The 18,285-nt window shown below is 37.7% G+C and overlaps 1 non-coding gene across 1 annotated transcript; it reads right to left on the bottom strand.

The window, feature by feature from the left end:
• Positions 1–10,601: 10,601 nt before the first annotated feature.
• On the bottom strand, positions 10,602–12,196 carry LOC114259407 (uncharacterized). The gene is made up of 3 exons (XR_014365614.1): positions 11,866–12,196; positions 10,806–10,992; positions 10,602–10,703 (listed from the first exon to the last, which is right to left on the bottom strand). It is a non-coding gene; the product is annotated as an uncharacterized LOC114259407 (transcript).
• Between the last annotated feature and the right edge of the window lie 6,089 nt (positions 12,197–18,285).

Below are 18,285 nucleotides of genomic sequence, written 5' to 3'. Positions count from 1 at the left end.
CGACTGGACTACTTTTGCACCGTAATTTTCTCCGATTGCGAGTAGAGGTCGATGTCTTTAAAGCTCTGCTACAGGGGTTTATTCTCCATCGGAAGGATAACACTGGCCCAGTGGGTGAGGGGATTAAAGTTTTCTATAAGTATGAGAAATTATCGAAATTTTGTTATGCCTGTGGACGCATAGGCCATGATAATCCTGTAAATAAGTTTCTAAGGAGGAGGGATTGACTTTGGGTTATGGTCTAGAGCAAAGAACTGATCCTGTGAGAAGTTTGGTCTCTCTTTTGGGTCCGCAGCGGCGAACTACGTCGACAGGTCAACCGGTGGTAAGCCAACCGGTGGAGCACACCACCGGGAAGAGCGTGGGTGGAGTGCGTAAGCTTGATTCATCTGCTCCACGCAAGCTGGCAGAGTACGCGCCTGTACTACCTGACACTCCTCAGAAGGTGGGAAGGGATGATACAGAGACCTCACCTCCTCACGGCAGATTACCACGTATCCCCCTGGTGATTCCAGAGTCTTCTTCAATGCTGAACCTCCCCCAACACGGTATAGAAGCAGAACATGGGCTCAGTGATAGACTTACTAAGTTGCCACAGGTAGCACCACTTTTGGGCTTGGAGGATATTAGTATTGACCCATGTGTTGGTAAGACTGGTGTTGGGCCGAAGTCCTCCTATTTTGTTACAGAGCCCACTGAGGAGTCTAATAATGTTTTGCAGCCCGTTGTTAATAGGCTCCAAATAGAAATTCGGGTGGAGGAGCTGAGTCCTAGCCCAAGTCCAGAACAACACAAGCCCACTCATTTACTCATGGACATTAGTATGTCTCAGGTGTTCAAGAGTTTGTCCTTGAAGCGACCACTTTTAGAGGATGATTGTTGTGTGCAACAAAACCAGAAACGTTGCAAGAGGGAATCACTTATGGGGGTTGCTGAAGAACTCAGGCCAGTAGAGGCAGCGACGACTTTAAGCCTTATGGGTCGTAAGCCTAAGGCCAGAGCAGTGGGCCGGAAGGTGGGTCGCCCAAAGAAGGTGTCGATGTGCGAAGTTCCGGTTTGGCGCACAGAGACTGAGGAGTTGTCCTGTTTGGGAAGAGAAATCGCTGTAACTGTTTCACCATTGACAGACGAAGACCGTTGTTCACAAGTGGCTAGTACATTTCCTCCTTCAGTTTACTTGAGCGAGTCAGCTGTGCATGGTAGGATTGACAGGGTGGTGGTGGTTGACCCAAAACAGCCACAAGGACCATGTTGATTATCAACTGGAACTGTCAGGGGTTGGGTCATCCCCTGACAGTCCAGATCCTCCGAGGGTTGTGCACAACCCATCGACCTACTGTGCTCTTTTTAATGGAAACCAAGAATAAGAGAAAGTTGCTGGAAAAAGTCCGTGGAAGCCTTAACTTCCCGGATAAATGCTATGTAGATCCTATCGGCATCTCAGGGGGCCTAGCCCTCTGGTGGGTGGATGGAGTGGGGTTAGATGTCCGTTTTAAATCCAAAAACATATTCCGTTGTATTATTTCGGCTCCAGGACGGGGTCACTGGGCAGCTTCTTTCATCTATGCTCCTCCTTGTAGACGGGAAAGGAGAGTGTTCTAGAACTATCTGACTACGGTGGCTAAGGAGATGCAGTATCCTTGGTTATGTGTAGGTGACCTCAATCAAGTGGGCTCCATCTGGGAAAAGCAAGGGGGAAGAGAATGCAGTAACACTTAATTGACTAAATTTCGAGAAATGTTATCGGATTGTGAGCTGATGGATTTGGGATTTAAGGGGAATGCTTTTACCTGGTCCAACAACCAGGGTGGCATAGATAATGTGCGAGAACGCTTGGATCGGGCCTTGGCGGCAGTTGCATGGAGGGATTTATTCTCGAATGCTCAAGTTTTTCATGATATCTGCTTTGGATCAGACTACTACCCCTTGATGCTTAATTGTGATGTTCCGTTGGTTCGGGTCCCATGAATTTTCCGTTTTGAATCCTTTTGGACTACTAGTCCAAATTGTGCAAGTACAGTAAAGTCTGCATGGGATCATGACCAATCGGGTTCTCCTATGTTTAAACTTGTCCAGCGTTTAAAGAATTGTCAAAGAAGGCTACGGGCATGGAGTGGTCAAGAGTTTGGAAATGGCAAAAGGAAGATTGATATTCTGCGCGAACAGATTGCCTGGGTCCAGGGCCAAAATTACTCACTGGACAATGAGGCCCTTCAGAAGGACTTATTTCACGAACTGGAATTAGTCATGAAAAGAGAGGAGATGTTTTTGCATCAGCGGTCTCGCATTCGATGGCTTAAGTTTGGTGATCGCAATTCAGCCTTCTTTCACGCGACCATTAATCAGCGGCGTCAACGGAATCAGATTCTGCAATTGAAGGATGAAACTGGTAGACTGCTAACTCATGAGACTAAAATTAATGCCCACTTGTTTGATTATTTTTTGAATCTTTTTTCTCGGAATGGCGAGGATAGCCCCGTGGCTGTTTTAGAAGTGGTGGAAAGGGTCATTACTGATAACATGAATTCTCAGTTGATTAAGGAGGTAACGGATAAGGAAGTCAAGTCAGCGGTTTTTCAACTGGGTTCTTTAAAAACTCCTGGATCGGATGGCTTTCCTGGTTTTTTCTATCATAATCATTGGGATATCGTAGGACCATCGGTGTGTAAAGCAATGAGAAGCTTTTTTCCCGGGGGGGGGGTCATTTGCTAAAAGAGCTCAATCATACTAATTTGGTCTTGATTCCTAAAGTTCAGGCTCCTGAATCTCTGTCGCAATTTCGACCAATCAGTCTTTGCAATTTTAGCTTGAAAGTCATTACTAAAATTCTTGCTAACAGATTAAAGGGGATTTTAAGGACGGTCATCACGCCGAATCGGTCGGCCTTTGTGTCGGGTTGGTTGATTCAGGATAACATAATTGTGGCCCATGAGGCATTTCATGCCTTGAAACTCCGAAAAGGTAAAATGGAGGACCTGGCACTTAAAGTTGATTTCAACAAAGCATATGATCGTGTTCATTGGGGCTTTTTGAGGGCTTTGTTGGACAAAATGGGGTTCCATTCCAAATGGGTTCAATGGATAATGGAATGCGTTACTACAGTTTCTTTTTCGGTTCTTGTCAATGGGGCTAAACGGACAAGTTTTCTCCCATCAAGGGGTTTACGGCAGGGGGATCCCTTATCTCCCTATCTGTTCATTTTAGTTATAGATGTCTTCTCCAAGATGATTGCCCGAAGCGTGCAAGAGGGCAGACTGTCTGGCCTGAGAATTCGGAGGGGCTGCCCCACCCTCTTGCACTTGTTTTTTGCGGATGATGCAGTGTTATTTTTTAAGGCCACAATTGACGAGTGTAAGGAGGTTGGCCGGTTGTTACAACTATATGGGGATGCTTCAGGACAATTTGTGAATTTTGATAAATCGGGGGTGCAATTTTCTGGCAATATCTCTCCCTCTCGGCAAGTGGAGATTTGTGAGTTCTTAAGGATCCCAAGAATAAAGGCCACTACGAGATATTTGGGGCTGCCATCTTGTTGGGGTCGTTCAAAGGCAGAAGCCTTCAATTTTCTATGTGACAAAGTGTTATCCAAGCTGCAAGGGTGGAAGGCCAAGTTGCTCTCCCCAGCGGGTCGTGAAGTCCTCATTAAAGCTGTGGCCCAGGCTCTGCCTACGTATGCAATGGCATGTTTCCTATTTCCTAACAAGCTGTGTGATAAACTGAGCTCCTATATCCGTAATTTCTGGTGGAAGGGTGATCCGGAGGAGGGGGGTATTCATTGGAGCAGCTGGAGTCGGTTGTGTCTGAACAAAAACAATGGTGGTTTGGGATTCCGGGATTTTCGGGCCTTTAACAGAGCACTCCTTGCCCGTCAAGGGTGGAGATTAGTCAAGTATCCGGATTCCTTATTTGCACAAATTATGAAAGTTATTTATTACCCCCATTCGAATTTTTGTCATGCTTCTAGGGGTCCGCGACCATCATGGGCCCGGGTAAGTTTGTTGCAGGGCAGAGAAGTTCTTAATGGAGGGCTCCATTGGCAAGTTTTGAATGGCCGATCAATTCATTTTTGGGAGGTCCGATGGATTCCTTCCAACCCGGGATTTAAGGTGCGCAGGGCTAGGCCCTCTGGGACAGTGGTGCAAACGGTCAATGAGGTGATTGATCATGTTCGACACACATGGGATGAGGCTCAACTTCGAACTCTGGTTTCTAAAATAGATTGTGATGCCATCCTCTCCATTCCGATAGCATTAAAGGAAGGTAATGATACTCTGGTGTGGCACCATGATTCAAAGGGCTGCGATACTGTGAAATCAGGGTACCAAGAAGCAGTGAAGCAAGCACATATTCGAAGTAATTTGCCTGGCTCTTCCACAGATTGGTCTGAGAAGGAATGGAAGTTTGCGTGGAGTTTAAATTTGCCTCCCAAACTTAAACACTTTGTATGGCGGATTTATCATAACGCCTTGGCAACCAAACAAAATCTGTGGCGTAGGCGGTGCGCCCACTCTGCGGTCTGTCCTATATATTTATCAGAGGTGGAGACAATTGAACACCTTTTATTTAGATGTGAATGGGCTAAAAGGGTCTGGTTTGGCAGCGGGGTGGGCTTCGGGGTGGGCTTCCGGTGTGACGATATTGATTTGGGATCTATTCGGTCTTGTTTTGGTAAGCTATTTGCATCCCTGGGTACTGCTAGTGAGGGCCGAAAATCGCTGTGCTCTATGGTTTGGGTGGACTGGTGTATTTGGAAAGCACGAAATGACTACATCTTCAATCACGTCCCAGTGGATCCTATTGTGGTAATTACTACAGCCAATAGGGTGGAAGTTGAGTTTTTGGCAGCCTGTGCGGAAACCTCAACCTCTCTGGAAACTCATGCAGGGGCACAGTGTCCAGTGCAGCATTGGGTTCCTCCTCCGAGTGGGATTTGGAAAATCAATTGTGATTCGGCATCTGATTTGACGAGAGGGAGGGGAGTTGTTGCCGTTCTCCATAGGAATGATAAGGGCAATCTGGTGGATGGATTTGCGGCATCAATTCGAATGACAACTGCCTTGCAAGGTGAAGCAACTGCTGTGAGACATGCGTGTTCTATGGCCCGTGCTCTTCATTGTGCCACTTTGGAGGTGGAGAGTGATTGCAAAACACTCATTCAGCTTTGTGTGTCTGAAGGGGTTCCTCCGTGGGAAATTTGTGCTGTGATGAATGACATTCGGTGCATGGCTAGCAGCGGGGGTTTAGCTTTCAAATGGTGCCCCCGAATCCAGAACAGAGCTGCTCATTGGGTGGCTTCAGCTTGTTTGCGAGATGCTTTGCCTTTTGATTGGGTATCCCAGCCTCCTGTGGCTTTAGTTGGATGCCTTTAGCTCAATTCTTTGTAGTTGCAGCTTTTCTCGTTCAAAAAAAAGTTAGCTACAAATATATTTTTTATATTTAGGCAGAGTCTTTTAGCAATCAAAGCATTAGATGTATGTCTTGGTTATGAGAAGCTATTTGTGTGTGGGGTTGTCTGATTTAACTGGGAATAATTTCTACAATGTAAGGCTGTGAATCCAATCTCTGGAATATTTAATTGGTTCGATCTATTTTTAATGCATTTCGTCAATTGTACTCCACCTATTATTAGTGTCACTTCGAAATATCATACTGCTTCTTCAAACATTTATTAATCTCTAATTTCTCACATTTAGATTCCACCATATATTTTTGGAGTTTCTATCATCTTTGCTAGTTTGATATTGCCGCATTATATACATACATCTAATATTGTTGGCTTTGGTTGTGATGTTGAACTCACTAAGAGATCAATGGTTTGAATCTCCCCATCTACTGGTGGGTCTTGTTCCCTGTCCTACTTTGGGAGTTTCTTTGTATTGATTGTGTTGTATTTGATATATATATATATATATATATATTATTGTGATTGTAATTCATTGAGTTTCATTGTAATATCATATATGAATAAATAATATAAAAAAAAAAAACACTTGTAACCTTTACCATATGTTGGAGAAATCTATAGCATGCACCCCTGAAAAAGGCCTCACAATAAGAAAGTTTTGTGGTGAAAGTTACAAATGTTTGTGGTGTATTATGCCACTTTGTGGTAAATCTATCATGTGCGCCTCTAAAGTACATTTTTTTATTTTATAATTTGATTCAAATTTTATTTTAGTCCCTACATTTTAAATTTAGTTTCACTTTGATTTTTTTTTTTGGGTTTAAATTGGAGGTTAAAATTAACGATTTTAGAATACTATCTTCTAAGGTGTACATGTACAAAAAATTAACAAAAATTTAGATCAAAGGACCACCTAAAACTGGACTTAAAGTATAAGAACTAAATTATTTAAATTAAAATAATAGGGCCCAAAGTGAAATTTACATCAAATTATAAGAATGAAAAATATAATTTATCCTATCATAAATAAATCTTAATCGTTGATTTATATGAATTTCATGTAAATCTCACATAAATAAACAACTTGAATTTATTTATGGCATGACTATGTTACTATCATATGTAATAGTGAATAATTGCTCACCAAACTCACTTATTAAATGGCTCATGACTTCTATTAAAACTAGAACATGAATGAATGGTACAATGTTTGAAATTTGATCCTCCACAAAATTGTGGAAGTTTGGAGCAATTACCAAATAAGACTGGTCTGAAGATAAGGCGAATTATATTTTATCTTTTGAACTATCACTTACTTTATTCCATAACTAAATAATATAAATTTTTTGTCAAGAATTTATGCAGGTGTTTGGGAAGTGAGTTTTTATGTATGTTTTTTAAGTTGTAGGATATTATTAGATAATTTTTTTTTGATGTTTGGGAAGATAGTTGGGTTTTTTTGTGATTGGATGTGATGTTTGTGAGAAAAAAAGTGAAATGATTATGGGGTTGGATGTGATATTTTTTTGGATGTGTTTTTTTTATTTTACAAAAGTTTGTCTTTTAGTAAAAAAAATCAAAAAATATTTCCAAATCCAAGTTCCCAAACACCACCATGTGACTTATACACAATATCTCAAATATTACAAAATGTCTGAAATAACTTTATTTTCTTCTATTCATGATAGCAGTCATGATACTCATAGTGTAAGCAACTATGATTGCTGATGAGGCAAAAAAAAAATATAAATAACACAAAAAAAAAGGGTAAATTACAAAAAAAAAATCTTTAGAGTTTAGCGTATTTTTCACATTAAATCCTAATATTTTAATTTTAATAATTTAAATCCTGAATTTTTAACCGTGTCCCAATGTTGACTCTCCGTCTGTTTCTATTTGTTTCTGTTAATTTTTTACACTTATTTTATACACGTGTCACTTTTTGATTTGTCCATAAACTAGTGTATGCCCGTGCCTGAAGGCATGGTGCAACTAATGATGAGATTAATAAATGAAAATAAAATTCGTTGCTAAAAACAGAGATGATAATATTAAATTTAAAAGAAAATTGTAAACTAAAAATAGATTGAACAATTTAATTCCTAATAGAAGCCAAACATCACATTAAAGAATATTAATGAGTTAACATTGTGCACTGAAATACTTTGAACAACAACTGATAAAAAATAAAATAAAAAATCAAATAACTCCAACTATCCATTTGGTTTGCTCAAATGAACACACACCGTGAAATTAGATCAAGGAACTGAAATTTAAAAAATAAAAAATAAAAAAATAATTAAAAAGAAAAAAAAAACCACCTTGAATGGAGTAATCATGATCATTAAATATTTTTTGAAAACAAAATTAATGGTCAAAAAAATACAAATTCAACCCAATAAAAACAAAGAAAAATAAATAAAATAAAATCCACTACACCTAGCATATCAGAAACATAAGAAAAGATAAAACAATAAAGCACGGACCACAACAACATCTATCCAGCAATGTAACTAAAAAGAGTGAATATCCTCTGTCCAAAAAAAAAAAAAAAAAAGCAAACAATACGGCTATGCAAAAATAAAAAATTAAAATAAAATGGAAACTAACTCAACCCAAAACTTTCTTAAAAAACTTTCTGAATTCTATTGATGGCAAAAACATTTTCTTCATATCTAACTCAACCCAAAACTTTCTTAAGAAGTCTGATGGCCTCTTACCCTTCATAGATTTAGAAAATATAACCCACAAATGTTTTGAAATTTCAATGTGACTATGGACTTTATTAAACTATATTGTTGCCTACAGTCATAGCATTGCTTGTGCACAATCAGCATTTTGGATAATACATGCTTGTTCTTTACCAAGATTGACAAAACATAACAATTAAAGTTGGCAATAAAAAGAAAATTTTCTCCCAGTCCAAAAGAGTTGTGTGCAAAGCCTTCAAAACCAGGCAAAAATGAAAATCATGTTAGAGAAAGTGCATTAATGGCACAGGCTCAAAACTTTGCCACTTGTTGACTGAAAGTCGGGTCAATGCAAACAACCATCTATAAGATTTTTTTGGGTCATAAGATTTTCAACAATGCATAACAGAAAAGAAATAAAGATAAACATTCAGTTATGCGAGGCAATCATGAACTAATTAATTGCATAAAATGAGAAGTTGGGTATTCAAAGCTACATATTCTTATCCTTTCTTTAATTCTGAAAACTGCATTTAAATGCATCAGTTGAATGAAGGACAATTACCCAAGCATATCTTAAAGTAATGCTCCCCCACGGAAGGCATTGCTTTGTTTCATTCATGTATCAGCTAATATTAGTATAGGCAAGAGATGTAACGGAAAACATCGCATTACCATCTAATGCCTCCCAAACAGACTTACTTCAACTTGAATTAAATTCGTATTAAAATTCCTTCAACTTCAATCTCCAATATTGGATTGCTTCACATATCACAAAACCTTTAAATCTCTACAAGACTGTACTGGATTTAAATGAATATTTCCCCTACTTCTGTTAGGACTGAGACTTCAAATATAAAAAAAAACTCAAACTTCTATTACTAAGACCATCTCCAACGCTTCACCAAACCTGGCATCAAATTTAAAATTTGGTAAAAAAAACCACTTTTTTGAGCTCCAACGGTTTCACCAAATCGATATCAAATCGAGAATTCACCAAACCTTTCACCAAAATGAGAACAGGCGCAGCATTTCACCAAATCACTGTTTATGATCGTTGGGGGAAGACCAACCAGTCGACCAGCCGGTTGACCGGCCGGTTGACCAACCGGTCGACCACTAAAGGTTCAAAAAGTTCAAAAAAAAAAGTTCAAACAGTTAAAAAAAAAAAAAAAAATTTGCCTTCCCGGTCGACCAACCGGTCGTCCCGGAAAAAGGTTCAGACAGTTCACTGAAAAGGTTCAAACAATTCAAAAAAAAATTTTGCATTCACCGGTCGACCAGCCGGTTGACCGGCCGGTCGACCAACCGGTTGTCCCGGCGCAGATTTGATGAAAATTTGATTTGATGAACCATTGGAGCCCTCCGTATCAGAATGAGAAAAAAATCACTTTTTTACTCAAATTTGATGAAAATTTTGGTGAACCGTTGGAGATGCTCTAATAGTTCTCTAGAACTCTACTACATACCCACTAATATTACTTGGCCAAATTAAGGCCCATAACCCACCACTTACAACCCATATTTAGCACATACAGACACTGTCAATTTTGATTGCTAAAACATAAGAAAACTTTAAAATATAAACAGAAATATATTAACAAATAATTACAACACAACATAAGTTAGAAGTTACAACTTTATTAGATGCAAGAGCTCTATGCTCAAAATGAAAAAGAAATATATTAACATCGAATTAACAAAATTTACAACATGACATAAGTTAGAAGTTATTACATTATTGGATGAGCACTTTAGTCCAAATGAAATTTTGGCATGTTCATTTAATTTCACAAATGCAAGCATACATTGAGAGGACATTTTGTGTTTTGCTTATGGCATGCCAGTGTGGGAGTATAAAGTTGTGGTTCTACTGCTCTGCCATAGGGCCATTTGGAAGGAACATTTGTTCATGAAATTATTCTCTCACCCTCAAACTATGTATAGCAGATGGGCATATTAAAAATAAGAGATACTTATTTGTAGGCAAAGCATAATTACAAAATATCCATTTTGCAAAGGACATAGATCCAAAACCATAAATTGCTTTCCAGAAAACCTATGCAGGAATATAAAACAGAATGCCAACATTAAATATGAAGGATTTATGAATAGACAAAAAATAATTGCTTACATGGAAAAATAAATTATGTTGGAAACTGTAGAGTTGTGTATAAAATCAATGATTTATTTGGTTGTAGTAGCAGGTACTCTGCTTACTACATCTGTGCAATATATTGGGTGTTGGACAACTTACAATGGTTGTTTGCTAGGACAACTTACAACTCACAAAATACCAAAAGATCCAACAAAATACCCAATACGTAATAGACCCCCAAAAAATAAATTTTCTAAAATTTTGAGTAATGAAACAGATATAATAAAAAGCAAAAAAATCGCTTAGAGTTTATACCTTTGATTATATCGTAAACCCATAAATTGATGACCAACAACAAAAAGACACAACACAACATGAAAATGGCGGAAAGAAACAAACTGAAATTTAGGAAAACTAATTATTAAAGGGAGAAAGGCACTCCCATATTTACTTTAAATGGAAAATATTAACAAAGAAATCGAAATTTGTTGTAACAAAGGGTTCAAATGCTCTGCAGATGCACATGAAAGTCATGATAAGTTCTACACTTAAAAGGGCTCACCAGATCAAGAAACATATATAGTACACAAAAAGCATGGAAAAATGGCTTCACCATCTTTTGCATGCTAATCATGGTATGAGAAGTGGGCTTCATGCACATCAAAATCGACGGTTTCATGATAAGGAGACTTGTTAGTGAAGCAGAAACGGTGGATTCCACTCTGATGAGCCACAAACTCAAACTTCTCACTCATCTTGTCACGAAAATCATGAATCTGATTACCGGAAGGTCCCTTCACCTGATAATCTCAGCAAATTTGCAAGATCAGTCATGTCTTTTTGTAGAAAAAGAACCAATACATGTATAAACCAATTAGATTGCCCGCATAAAATTTTCCAATAAAAGAAAAAGAATGGAGAGACCCACTCAATCAAGCAAGCTTTCCTTTTGCTGCAAAGATGACTAACATAAGAAGTTACTATATGTTTCATCCTCATTAGAAACATTAGTTTGTTATTTCACTAATGATAAAGAAGTAACATACATCACTATAGAAGACACTTAAAACTGATGTTTACTATCTGGATTTGTATTAAAAAAAAAGTGGGAATGAACGGAATCGTGAAATCGAATGGTCCCAAAACGGGGCCACTGGTTCAGTGATTAAAACTCAGCCTATCAACCTTGAAGTTGTTGGTTTGAACCTTGAGGTTTGACAATAGATCTCCATCTTTCCACAACTTTTTGCCACTAAGTTCAAAGATCTGTTTCACATCAAGTTTGAATCATTCAAAACATATAATACTGAAAATAGCAATGTCTTCAAGAACACATTCAACTAATTTGTGTTTAATGATGATTAATTTTCATCCAGATCAGGAATTTCAAATTTACACTATGTTTGGATCTATTTCACTCATTTTTCCCTTGCTTTTATTTTCCCTCGACAAATTCAAGATCCAAACAATGCCTTAGGGACAAAAACCATGACATTTCTAGGAAATTGTCAGTCCTTCATTCCATAATAGCTAGTTTATCAAACAGCTTCTTTTATGAAAATCCAACAAATAGCTGTGAACTAACTACATAAACCCAACTGGGTAAGAATTTTGTGGTTTACACAATCAAATACCAAAAAAAAAAGAAAAAAAGAAAAAAAAGTAGATCTTACCACAAGATCAACCCCATCTGGAGCATAATGCCATGATCCCTCGGACTTAATTACAACAAACGATAAATGAATGGTGTCCCCATTGTAATCCACATTGTGCGAGAAACATTCCTCCCTATCTATCACAAATCTGATCCCAATCACCCCTCGAATGCTCCATAAAATTGCCAGTGTTGCAACCATGGCGAATTCAGGAGACCGTGTTTTCATCTGAATTAAAATTCAAATGTGCATGAAATCATTATTCATCACAATGCAAAACTACTTTCACAAATTGACAGGGTAAAAAAAAATGGAAAGAAAATTTCGCAATCACCCTGTTTGTTTCCGGAGAAAAAAGAAAAAAAGAAAAAGAACTTTTCTGAAATTCGACAGAAAAGAAAATGGAATTTGAAATCATGAAAAAAAGGAATTACGAGAATTCGGAGGGGGGAGAAGAGAGAATTTACCATTTTTGTATTGACAGAATCTGAGGAAGCGAAGCTGATCTATATAGATATTATATAGATGTATGTAATAGAATGGATTAGTTATGGCTATGTAGAGAAGAAGGTATTATTGAAGTAATAGTTGGAGAGCGAACAACGAAGACGAACTGTGTTTAATCTGTTCCTAACTGTGAGATTCGACCCTTTGAGATATTTGCCTTCAAAATGTGTTTGTCTTTTTGTTGAAAAAACATATATATATATATATATATATATTTAATACTAAGACATCATCCCTCTACCCCATATTCAATTGCCGCCTTAGAGCAGATAAGAGCAGAACCAATGTACCAAGACATACCCATTTTCAAATCAAACCACAAGCATACAAACTTATGTATATAATAACACAACCAAAAATATGTATATACACAATGAATTGAAGTACCAACCACAAAGAACGGCTCAGATAGGTATCTACGGATCCAAATACTCTTCATTCTCTTCGTCGAAAATAGCTGGTTTTGCTATGATTTTTGAATTGCCTGTAAAAGACCTGAAAATGGACTGTTGTATTGGATTACATTGTGTTTGGGTGCTCAGAAAACAGAGGAAAAGCAAACAAAATCCCAAAAGTTAACTTAGCCCAAATTGTGAACTTTTCTGGGCAACCGAACAGAGTTCAAATTAGAACATATCAAATAATAGCTTACCGGATTGAAGGTGTGACAAAACCAGACCCATTGAATATCAATAGGAGGAAGAATCATTGGGGGATGATGAGTTGATGTTGATCCAACCGTAAGATCAGAAATCAATGGCATCTAAAGCTCATCATACCTGAATGAAACCAATCAATCACAAAATCATCAAACTCAATTCGACATTAACTACGCTCTAATCAGATTACTTACAATAAGACTTTCATTGACCCACACACACCAAAAAAAATAAGCGTTATGACCTTCGTACAGATTTCGAGAGTAGTGGGTCTGGTGTGGAGCCAATGAGACTCGTCCACGATTCTGAGAAACCGAAGAGTACGCCTGGCGGCGGACACAAGATTAACGGTTAGGGTTGAGGCTTCGGGTTGAGCCGATGTCGGAGATACCAACACTTCCACTACTGCGTCGCGATTCTCAATCGGAACCCTACCTTGGGCGCAGCGAGCACTGAGAGAGAAGGGGGGAGAGGGGGGAGGCAGAAATCGAGGCCGAGTTGGAGAGGGGGGTAGGAAATAAGAATAGAGAAGGAGGGAGAGAGAGAGAGATAAAGAGGGAATGAGGGAGGAGACGTGGGTGGGTGGGAGAGGGAGAGAGCACGGGTTTGGGCGGGAACAAATCATCATCCGAGCCATTGATGTTTATCAAAATTGATCTCAGCCTTTGAATCTAAATGTATCTCACATATATTTTATATATTTTCAAAAACCTTCCTCCCTTATTACATAGATATTATAATTATTTTATTTCTAAATTACTTTTTTTTTTCTATCAACTCTCTCTCTCTCTCTCTCTCTCTCTCTCTCTCTCTCTGCAAATCCATTTCTAACCTATACATACACACACATTACATATATATATATTCTCTCTCTCTCTCTCTCTCTCTCTCTCTCTCTCTCTTTCTAATTATTTTATGAGTGAAGATTACACTTTCATAACAGGTTGTATTATGGTGACGGGATTGAACAAATCTGGAGGAGGAAATAGTAAATGCGACGACGGATTTGAGAGAGATAGTGGAGAAGAGTGGCAGATTTGAAGAAATGGAGATGTGGGAGTAACGAATTCGAGTGAAACGGTGAGGGCAACGACAGATCTGAGGGCAGAGGACGATGGATTTGAGCAATACCCTTCACTGTTCCACCACCACCATCTTCTACTGAGCTCGGCGTGGCTATCCATTTACCGTTGAGTCTCTCTTTTTTATCTGCTAGAGTTGTGCGTTTCCAGGAGAGTTTCCGGTAGAGAATGGCAAGGAAGAAGAGATAGGAGATGGTAAGGGCTCCGGCGAGGATGGGTGGGATGAGGTTGAAATATGGATGTGGATTATGTGGGGGGAGGTCGGTGGGTGGTTTCGACGGTTGTGGCACCGGAAAATCTGGGAATGGTGGTGGTGGTGGTGGGCGTGAAGGCATTGTTGGACAAAAATGGAGAAAACAAAGAGAGAATATATATATATATATATGTATGTAATGTGTGTATATGTATAGGTTAAAAATGGATTTACACAGAGAGAGAACAAGGTGGAAAGAGACTAGAGAGAGAGAACAGAGAGAGAGAGCTGATATAAAAGAAAAAAAAAGTAATTTTTTTGAGTATCAACATTAAATTTTCACAGCATTCTTGTAAGCCAATCCATGCAGCACATGAGAATCCGCATTTTCTAGAATCAAGCTATCCTCCTTTCCCTAGAGTTGCACTGCTACTCTGTGAAGACCATGGATGGACCAACACAAATATATATAAAATCATTATAATAACAGCAATGGTAGAGGGCCCAAATTTTGTGGCTCAAATGTGGCTCAAATGGCCAAAACGACGTCGTTTTGAGTACAAAACAACATCAAAATGGCCAAAACGACGTCGTTTTGGCCATTTGAGCCACATTTGAGCCACAGAATTAGGGCCCCCAAACATTTTTCTTATAATAATTATGGGCGAATCAAAAAGTGATACATGTATCAAATAAACATAAACAAACGGAAACAAACGAAGGGTCAATGTTGGGACACGGTTAAAAATTCAAAGTTTAAATTGTTAAAATTAAAATGTTGGGGTTTAATGTTAAAAACACGCTAAACCTTGGTTTTTTTTTTTTTTTTGCCCAAAAAAAAAAAGAGAAAGAATAAAATTATTTTAAGTATTTCACAATCTTTTCATGTAATATTTACTCATAATTTCGGTGACATGTTTGGATATCAATTTGTCCAATCAGAATTAATACTAATGACAATAATAATATATAAGGTTGGCGTGGAGTGAATATGTAGAACTCCACAAAGCTGACTTGGAGTCAGATTAGTGGGGGCTATGTTTGGATTTTCAAACTAATAAGAAAAGTCTTTTAACCCCCAAGGGTTGGCCTAGTGGTGGAGCCTTGGGATTTAGGAGTTTGCTCCTCTCTAGGTCTCAGGTTCAAAACCTTTTAAGTGCTATCAACTCTTGTGTTGGGCCAGTCTATACGGAGCTCTGCTCTGGCTTTAAATGGACCCCCCACTAGTGGACGGTGGGATTAATCCCCCAGGGATTAGTTGAGGTGCACACAAACTGGCCCGGACATCCTGAGTTATTAAAAAAATAAATAAATAAGAAAAGTCTTTAAAGAAGGTCCAAAAATTTGAAAACACACGAAGGGGGCTTTCAAAATCAGGTTGTTGTGCTGAGTAGTAATTAAATAATTTTCAAAGAGGGATGTCCATTGAATAGTTAACTACTACTAATCCACTTGCTTTTAGATTTAACTATTCTAGTTGTTAGGCAAATGCTAACAATTATTCTGATTATGGGTTGGTGAAAAATATTTTATAAATAAGTCAAAAGTGTTAAAAAAGATTTTATAATTGGTGAAAATTTTTTTGAAACTCTTTTTGTCATGTTATTGGAGCAACAAAAACCTTCATTATTAATATTATGTTTGATAATCAGTATAAATTTAATGAATATTATAAAATTAAATTATAAATGCACCATTTTTCACATTATTTTATACTACGGATTTACAATGAAAGTAGACCCGATAATGTGGGACCCACTTCATTTTGAGTCGGTGATGTAAAATTATTTAAAAAAATAATATATCTATATAACATGACTCAAGTGTGATAATAATAATTATTTCATTAAAAAAGTCACTTTTCAAACAAATTCTTAAAAATATCATGTCCCAATCCCTCTGCCAAATCAACCACAAGCCAAAGGCATATCAAAAAAATATTTGAAATTATTTAATTCCAATATGGGCCCTACATGTTTGCCCTATCAAACTAAATGGGAGGTCTCCATGTTGGATTAACTAGTTGAACATAACAGTATAAAGACAAATAGAAGAGAAGTAAAGACAACTCAAAACAATTACACTTTAATAGAGCTGTAAATGGCTGCAAGGAGAGCTGTATCCCATGCCACAACTTTCACTTACACCGGACACAAACCCACTCACACCTCCATGTATCAGTCTCCTGTCCCTTGTAGAAAATCACATCACAATATTAAAATGAAACAATGTATGTTCACAGGAAAAATGGGGGACATTCGTCAATGCCCACATGGTGAAGAAGCAATTTGATGATTGCAACAAATACCAGATTGGGGCTCTTTTCTTTGGAAACTTATTAGATACTCCCAAAGTACAATATGACATTGCCAACACATATTAAGTAGGTCATCCTTTGTCTCCTAACAACTTAACAAAGCTAAGTCAGCATTCTTGCCCATAATTTTTTTTGCTACATGATTGGTTTGGAGCATCACGTAAATAATGCCACATGGTGGTCTAGGTCTATTGAATAATGAACCTTCTATTTCCTTGTTACTTTTGTTTGGCCAAACAATGACAAAAGGAGAGTTGCAGGAAAATGAATCCCACATTAGTAGCAGATAATTTTTTTTTTTTGGGTCCCGCAACCTACTAGATGAATATAAATTTTACCTCAAACCAGGCAAGAGAGTCTGACCCTCTTCAACAGTCTTGCTACCTTGAGCAAACGTATCCTTGAGGAAGGATAGCCTCCTGAGCTCCACTTCCATATAAATGGAGTCTATTGGGTTTAAATAGCATGAAGAAGTAGGTTCTGTGGACCAATGACACATTGCAAACATCCCAAAGTTCAATAATTTCCTTTTGGAGCCTCTTGAATTCTGAGGGCAAATTCGAAAGACTCTTCAAATCATCTTCTATTGGATCCAAGCCAACATCTTTTACATTCTTTAAGGGTTCCTTGGCCTTCAGTTCAGATTCGTGCACCTGTCAAGTATAACAAAACATGTTCAATGAATAAAAGCAGCTAGAGTATCATATAAATGGGAAACAAATGCAAACCGAAAGGCTTAAGCCCAAGACCTCTCTTGCATTGAGTTTTGATACCATGTTAGATCACCACTGTCCTAAAAAGCTTAGGCTGTTAGAAAAGGGACCCAACAATTCAAATCAAGCTCTCTAACAGAATCCACTACATAGGGAGAATTATGACAACTAAAATGGTCATTCCTTATAACCCATTTTCAGAATTTGTATAAGAAGATAAATGAGAATAGTTAAAATAATTGAGACTCTCCCACAAATGGACAATATTATTGACTATATATGTAGCATGGAAACTTCTATAGAGGAGTTGTGTCCAATAACAATTTGTGGGCACTCTTACAAGTGTCAAGTAATTCTTTAATTGTGCATAGGATGAACACACTCTAAATGCACATACTCAGAGAGAGACACACACAAACACACACACACAAAGATAACATCATCCATGACTGTCATGATTCAAGAATGAATGAATACTCTCTCAAATTTGAAACTAAAGAAAGAGAGTAATAATAGTATTATACATAATATTACTATATGATGTTAGTTAAAAATTTAATCATTCACATTAATGTTAAGTTGTATATCATACCTTTATTGAGAACTGGGTAATAAGAAATGACATTTCTTATTGCTTTAATAAAATACGAAAACAGTCAATTCATACACAAAGGTAAGGCCACATACATCTAACCCGCCCCAAACCAGCAGTAATAGAAGCCTCCTGCACTAGGTTGTTAAGTAAGACACTTATATCCCAATGCATATCTTGTGTATCTATTATATTATATAAAGTGTATACTTGAGCTGGTGTAAACGCTACAAGGTTTTTTACTTTTCGAAGAATGCCCTTCCCATCACTCTTGATAATTAGTAGAATGACTTTTCTCCTTCATCAAACTGTCTAAAACTGCTAATTAGTTTTCCTTAATTATCAAACTATCCAAAAATTTAAATATAAAATTGC

This window comes from Camellia sinensis, chromosome 4, assembly GCF_055761805.1.
Source record: "Camellia sinensis isolate YWXY chromosome 4, ASM5576180v1, whole genome shotgun sequence".
NCBI classification, from domain to species: Eukaryota; Viridiplantae; Streptophyta; class Magnoliopsida; order Ericales; family Theaceae; genus Camellia; species Camellia sinensis.
This window is presented reverse-complemented; position numbering and strand designations above follow the sequence as displayed.